We start from the raw sequence: 7,471 nt of genomic DNA on the forward strand, positions 1-7,471 counted from the left end.
GGTTAGCGACGATAAATGATCAATTGTACCTCTGTTTTTTTCTAAAACCATTTTGTTCATCAGATAAAATATCATTATTCTCTGTCCGTTTAGACAAACGGTGGTTTAAAATTGAACAATAAATCTTATACATAGTACACGATAACGAGATACCTCTGTATGACAATGGATCCCTTGGATCTATTGTGTTGGATTTAGGAATATGACTTATAATAATTTTGCCCAAATCTGACGGAACAATACAAGTTTTTTCATTTTCAAAAGTTATTTGAATATAAAAATATGAAAATCGTAAGCATGTCGTGCGCACGAGATAAGATGTTGATCGCTCGAGATAAGATGTCGTGCGCACGAGATAAGATGTTGAGCGCTCGAGATAAAATGTCATGCGCACGAGATAAGATGTTGATCGCTCGAGGTAAGATGTCGTGCGCACGAGATAAGACGTTGATCGCTCGAGATAAGAAGTAGTGCGCACGAAATAAGATGTTGATCGCTCAAGATAAGATGTCGTGCGCACGAGATAAGATGTTGATCGCTCGAGATAAGATGTCGTGCGCACGAGATAAGATGTTGATCGCTCGAGATAAGATGTTGATCGCTCGAGATAAGATGTCGTGCGCACGAGATAAGATGTTGATCGCTCAAGATAAGATGTCGTGCGCACGAGATAAGATGTTGATTGCTCGAGATAAGATGTCGATCGTTCGAGATAAGATTTCGTGCGCACGAGATAAGATGTTGATCGCTCAAGATAAAATGCCGTGCGCTCGAGATAAGATGTAGTGCGCACGAGATAATTTAATTAAAAAAAATAAATGCATGTCCTAAACATACCACCGTAAGAACGGGAACAATGTTTATCTTTTTTTACTTTGTTGGCTTTAGAGTAACATCGAGTAACCCAGTTTTGCTGGTGGGGAAAGACTCCAGGTGCCCCGCCAGACATTTTTTTCTGGCTCAGGCGAGTACCTAGGTAGAGACATCAGCCTTTGATAAATCGGCTGGATGGCTTCCATACGTGAAGAATTTCACACCTCAAGTGAGGTTTCGATCCCACGTCGGTTGCAAGGAATTCGAGGTCAGTGACCTTGGCCATCCGGTCATGGAGGCACCTATATAAGTACAATTGAAATATTTACCAAAATGATTATGTAATTCTCACGCTGATTTTCATATCCTGCTGATTGATCAATTGGTATTCTGTCTACGTTTATCTTTTGCAAGTATTAAACTTAAATATTCAATTAAATTTCGTTAAAATAAATGATACTCTCATTTATATTTATCGTATGAAATTACAAATGGTTTGTCGAATACACCATACTTTTAGCTATAACAGTGCTCACACCATGAGGGTCGGACAGCACGAAATTTACGTTCTTGAACGTATATGTGAATCGTCATGTTTGAAATGTAAACAAAGGAATAAAAATAAATGTTTTCATGTTCGTGGAAAAGATCGATCTGTGATTGTCAATGTTCCAGATGCTGAATATATATAAACATAAGCGATTATTGATTAATTGTATTTATGTTTTAGTAACCTTTGACACTGATTTCAAGGACAAGCCGGATTTGTGACACATACATGTATGTTGTTGGGCTGGAAAAGATAGGTCCAAAATTTAAACAAAAAAATATATTGCATAACTTCTTCGTTATTTCTGTGCATACAATTCGGTTAAGAAATGGTTGTTTAAACGTTAGAATATCAAAAAAATACAGGAATTGAAACATATCTTTGAAAAAGTCCCGTTCTTTCATCACTTGTTTGGTTGGCGCATGTTTACAAATTTAAGTTAATAGGCCGTGATCTTCGAGAAGCCGTGTTTTATTTTGTAATTGTGAGTGATCTTTAAGTGATCAGAAAGATCAGACAGTGGGATTTTACAAAAAAAAAGTGACGCTTTATTTAGACTAGACAGTGAATCATACTATACGATAAGGAATTCTAATGTAAAAATACTCCTTTAATTTCGTTCTCTGAAGAAAATATGGCGGATATATTTTTGTAAAAGAGCGGTGCACGTGGGATTCGTGTAACACAGTTTAACGACGTTTTCTTAGAAAACTAACGCTCAGCTCATTTACACTGACATATCCTTGATTGAAGAATATATATGTTGTATAGATATGAGAGACTTACGGTACCAAATACTTACACCGAAACTTCTATGCATTTTCTTCTAGTGCACTCTTGGGACATGCTTTTGAGTGTAATTGATACTTTATAATATACTCGGAGATACATTTTTTATTATTATTTGTTTCTTTTTAAACCCCATGCTTTTCTCGTGTTGTTACGACAATCTCAGTTTTACATAGGAATTTTGCACTGTCAAAATAGCATAGGCCTTATGTGGCAAATAGCAAATTTTGTATAATAATGGAAAGATAATTCACAAAGACCTTCATAAATTGCGATTTATGACAGAGAAAACGCAAAAAACGGAAAAGAAATGAACTGTGGATAAAGATGATAGATAAAGTATATTAATAATATAAGATGGTCTTCTGGGACAGTGTAAAAATATCATTAAACAAAAACACATTTAAATACATTAATGAAATATCAAGTGAAAGAACAAACACAAATTTAACGTAAATGTTTGCGGAAACATGGTCATGTCTTGATATTTAGGTGATTTTGGTGTTTACGGCGCACCAACACAGTACAGGTTATATAGTGCCGTAAACAAAACTAAACATTTTTGTTTCACATTTCATTTAATGAAATAGAGGGTATGGAATGAAAAGTTTTTAAACTTGCTAAAATCACAGAGATACAGCAAAACAAAATGTTCATATTTTATAAGTCGCCTCTTGTATGCAAATGTAGCACAGTAGTTCCAATCAGATTGTTCCAGAACCATATGGGACACAATATCCAACGAATGTCAATTCGATTAATATACGTGTTATATATATCAATTCCTTAATATAATATGGGATGAAAATCCCCGAGACGGTAACGTCCGTATATAGATATTCGTCTTTGCTGTTTGCATATACTGAGGCAATTTTTTCGATGTTTTCCTGTTCCGGTTTATGTAAAATCCGCTGACTGGTTGTCTTTATGAACATCCGAGCACCCCGAATCAGTCATAGAAACTCGTAAACCGCGCTAACATGATTATTTTACTTCTTTTTCGTAATGAAAACTGTACATGCAACTGAAAAACACTTATAAAACAGTAAGGAAGTGTAAAGACCGTCAAGTTTCTGCGTGGAGTGCAAACAAACAAAACAAAATTCTAAAAGCTAGTGCGAGAACGCTGAATGACGTCACCGGCATGGCTTCCGTAAATTTTGCAAAGTATGATATTCGCTGTAAGAGGTATGATGACACTAAATGTAAACTACAGTTTAGAGCAAAGTTTCACTTTCTTGAGCGTTGAATATTTCTTTCTAAGCGGATATATAAAAGATAAATCCCCAATGCTAGGCGCCTATATTATACAACAAGCGTAGATGTTTCATTGGCATACTTCTTTGCTGTCTCATTAGTTATTGTGTATCCAGTAAAGGGTGAAACCTAAATTGAAAATTTTCATATAACAAAGAGTTGATATTACATCAAAGAGTCTGTCTTAACAGATCTTAACAGTGCGCCTTTTTAAAGGTGGTTAATCAGATTTTATCAAGTAATGGGCTTGGTTTAACATTTACACTTGTTTGTGTTCACTAACTGTTTAATGCATATTAATTTTAGAATGTTACACATTCTAGTCCTGGTTGCCAAACCAAGACAGAGTTATTTTAGCATATGTATAAATTTAATAAACATACTTTGCCGACGAAGTCATATGAATATAAGAGCTATTATATTATATTTGTCAAATATTTACATAGACAAACACATATTTTGCCGAAATTCAATAGAATTGTAAGTTCGTAGAAATATAATTACCTCCCATTACCTATCTTGGTTGCGCAACCAGGACAGATTGAAAATACATGTACATGTATATGAATTCCAAAGTTACACGCTGTTTTAAAACTTGCATTTTGATTCAAATTATTGAATTCAAATTGTTGTTCAAAAGCAAAAATAATTTAGAAATTAAATTGAAATCAAAAGCAGAAAGGGTAGTAATTACAAAATTTCTTCAAAAAAAAAAAAAAAAAAAAAAAAAAAAATAAATAAAACACACATTTCTAATAGTGGTCTAACTTTATGAAATGTGTCTTTTTGTTCCGTAAATAAAACCCTAACAGAATATTCAATAATGAAACATGTCATAATAGTTTTGTTCAAATGTGACTTACCACGTTAGAATTATTGTATGCATGGTCTATATTGGTGCTGTCCCAATACATGTCTTGTAAAAATAAGACTGTGATTTACGCACCTTAAAATATGAATAATCTTCCGCTACATAAGATTAACGCACCAAAGAACATATAAACATAGACTTTTGGGACACAAAGTCTTGTAAGAGAGGTCATAACGAACTGTAAAACATACATCGGTTTACTTTTAAAATTAACAGGTTGTTGGTCACTTGCATAGGGTATAAAAAGTGTTTTGTCAGAAAGCCAGACATCCGGTGAGAAAGATAAAGAATCTTTATTTTATTTGTTTAACACGTAATTACCGCTTATAAACAGACAGTTCACAGAACTACAGCGAGACTAGTTTACTTACAATCTGAGCCAAATTATCGTATTCATAAGCTTTTTTTTTGTAGTAAAGTATATTTCTTTTGCAGGTTGGAAATTGTTCAGTATGGGTGTACGGTTAATACTTGCGTTTCTTTAGTCATGGGTTTGAAAATTGTAATATCTTTTTTTATGCTTTCAGACATTGTCGAGATACTTTCTATATACCAGACTTTCTGCAAAACAACAAAGGCGCATCAGCATCTAAGGTTATAAATCAGAAACTAGAAACCACAGAGAAACTGTTGACTGACCAACATACAAACTTCAAACACGAGAAAAAACGCCTATTGAAAAGTAAAGACGTCTGTCTGGCGGAGATAAAAGAATATAGAAAAGATATCAACCAAAGGCTTGATGTGCTGGAGCAGAACTCTGTAAAAGCTGTAGAAGCAAAATACAAACCAAAGCTGGACAAACTAGATGAAGAAATGGCCAACAATCAGAAAACCAAGGTGAAAATATCATCAGCTAAAGATAACTTATCAAATGCGGGTAATAATGAATCACAGATGTTTGTCAGCACAAAGAAGGGCAAAAATGTTGCCGATAATGCAATCAAATTCATTGCTGAAATAAAAGAGGAAATAAAGGGAGAGGATATAAAATTTGTAACAGAGCCAAATCTAATGTCTATGTTAAGAGAACTAGATCTTTTAGGACATTTAGAGGAGATCGATACTTGGACACAGTCTAAAAATGAATGTAATAATGATAGTAAAACACATCAAAGTACACAAAGTAACAGTAAGAAACAAGCTGCCAGAGCTACACATAACGTAATAGAGAGTTATATCGAGACACAGTCTAAAGATGAACATAGTAATAACAGTAAAACTCATCAAAGAAGCAGTAAGAAGCAAGCTGCTAGTGCTACACAAAAAACGGAAGAGAGTGCTACCAGGCTGAAGTCTTATGATGGATATAATAATGATAGTCAAAAGTATCAAAGTACACAAAGCAGTAAAATGCAAGCTGTTAGTCCTACACAAAAAACAGAAGAGAGTGCTACCAGGTTGAAGTCTTATGACGGATATAATAATGAAAGTCAAAAGTATCAAAGTACTCAAAGTAAAATGCAAGCTGTTAGTGCTACACAAACAGTTTCCAATGCTTTAATGAATGTAGAAAACAAGAAGCAATATAACATTAGAATACCGTCAGACAAAAAGGAGTGTAATATTTACAGTGTCTGTGACCTTGATGATGGAACCATAATACTAGCTGACAGGAGCAACAGTAAACTGAAACGTGTGGACAATTCAACATACACTGTCACTGACTACTGTGATGTAGCTGGTGATCTATACCAAGTATGTAAGATCAGTAACCAGGAAGTTGCTGTCAGCTGTGGTTTAAGTAGTAACATTCAGTTTGTTTCACTTAGAAGTAAAATGGTACCAACCAAACAGATAAAAACTGGCAATTTGTGTTTTGGTCTAGCTTATGCTGCTGGACATTTGTATATTTCACGCTTTACATCAGTATACATATATACTGTATCAGGCAGCGAGCTGCAGCAGTTCTTCAAGGACGAGTCTGGACAGAGACTGTTCTCCAACACCCGCAGTCTAGCTGTCAGTAACGATGGTTCCAAGATTTATGGTGCTGACAGGGACTATGGACTGATCTCACTGGACAGAAATGGAAAGGTTCTTGGAAAATATAATGGACCAGAGTTGAAACATGCAGAGGATGTTTGTATAACTAATAATGGAAGTGTGCTTGTGTGTGGGTTTGTATCTAAGAATGTTTTACAGTTTACACCAGACTGTAAGAAGATAGGGGAAGTCTTGAAGTGTGATGCTGAATGCCAAACTGTCTGCTATGATCCTAAACAGAGCAAACTTATTGTTGGTTGTTCTGGGGACAACATTGATGTGTACAATACTGTTTAGTTAGAAATGAACATCTCAAACACAAATATCCACCTGTCTACTTTAGAGATTAATCAACCTATTTCATATTAACCAGTATAGACAGAAACTGTTCTCCGCTACCTACAGTCCAGCAAACAGAGCAAACTTGTTGTTGGTTGTTATAAAAAGGACATTATTGATGTGTATTAAGTTGTTCAGCTGATGAAAATGATCCACCTGTCTGCTTTAGACATTAATCAACTCCTTTCATTTTTACCAGTATAGACAGGAACTGTTCTCTGATACCTAAGATTTATGACAAAAACTTTGAACTTGTCGCATGAGACAGAAATGGAAAATTTCTTGGAAAATTAATGAATCAGAGTTAAAACATGCAGAGGATGTTTATGTAACAAACAATGGAAGTGTGTTTGTGTGTGGGTATGGATTTAACAATGTTTTACAGTTTCTCCAGTCTGTGAGAAGATAGGGGAAGTATTGAAGTGTGATGCTCAATGTAGGGCCATCTGCTATGATCCTAGACAGGGCAAACTTATTGTTTAGCTAAAGATGAACATCTTAAACACAATAATCGACCTTGTCTACTTTAACAATTAATCAGCTCATTTTTTTCCAAAAAATCTTTCATCAAATGAGAAATATTATAAAAACTCAATGTATTTAAATGCTAAGTTTGCTCCTATATAAGAATAGTAAATTATAGATTTCAATTCTACAGAAGTATGGGATCTGTTATAAAAATGATTACAGATGACTGTATTTCCATGCTATTACATTACATGAACATTTTCATGTCAGCTCAGTACACTTGTAGGACCGCATTTGTAACAGATTTCGTACGTATGCGATCGCATTTGTAACAGGTAAAATGTGTTACGAATGTGTTTGTCCAACATGGGGGTTGACATGAGAAGCACATATGTATC

Source organism: Mercenaria mercenaria, chromosome 1, assembly GCF_021730395.1.
Source record: "Mercenaria mercenaria strain notata chromosome 1, MADL_Memer_1, whole genome shotgun sequence".
NCBI classification, from domain to species: domain Eukaryota; kingdom Metazoa; phylum Mollusca; class Bivalvia; order Venerida; family Veneridae; genus Mercenaria; species Mercenaria mercenaria.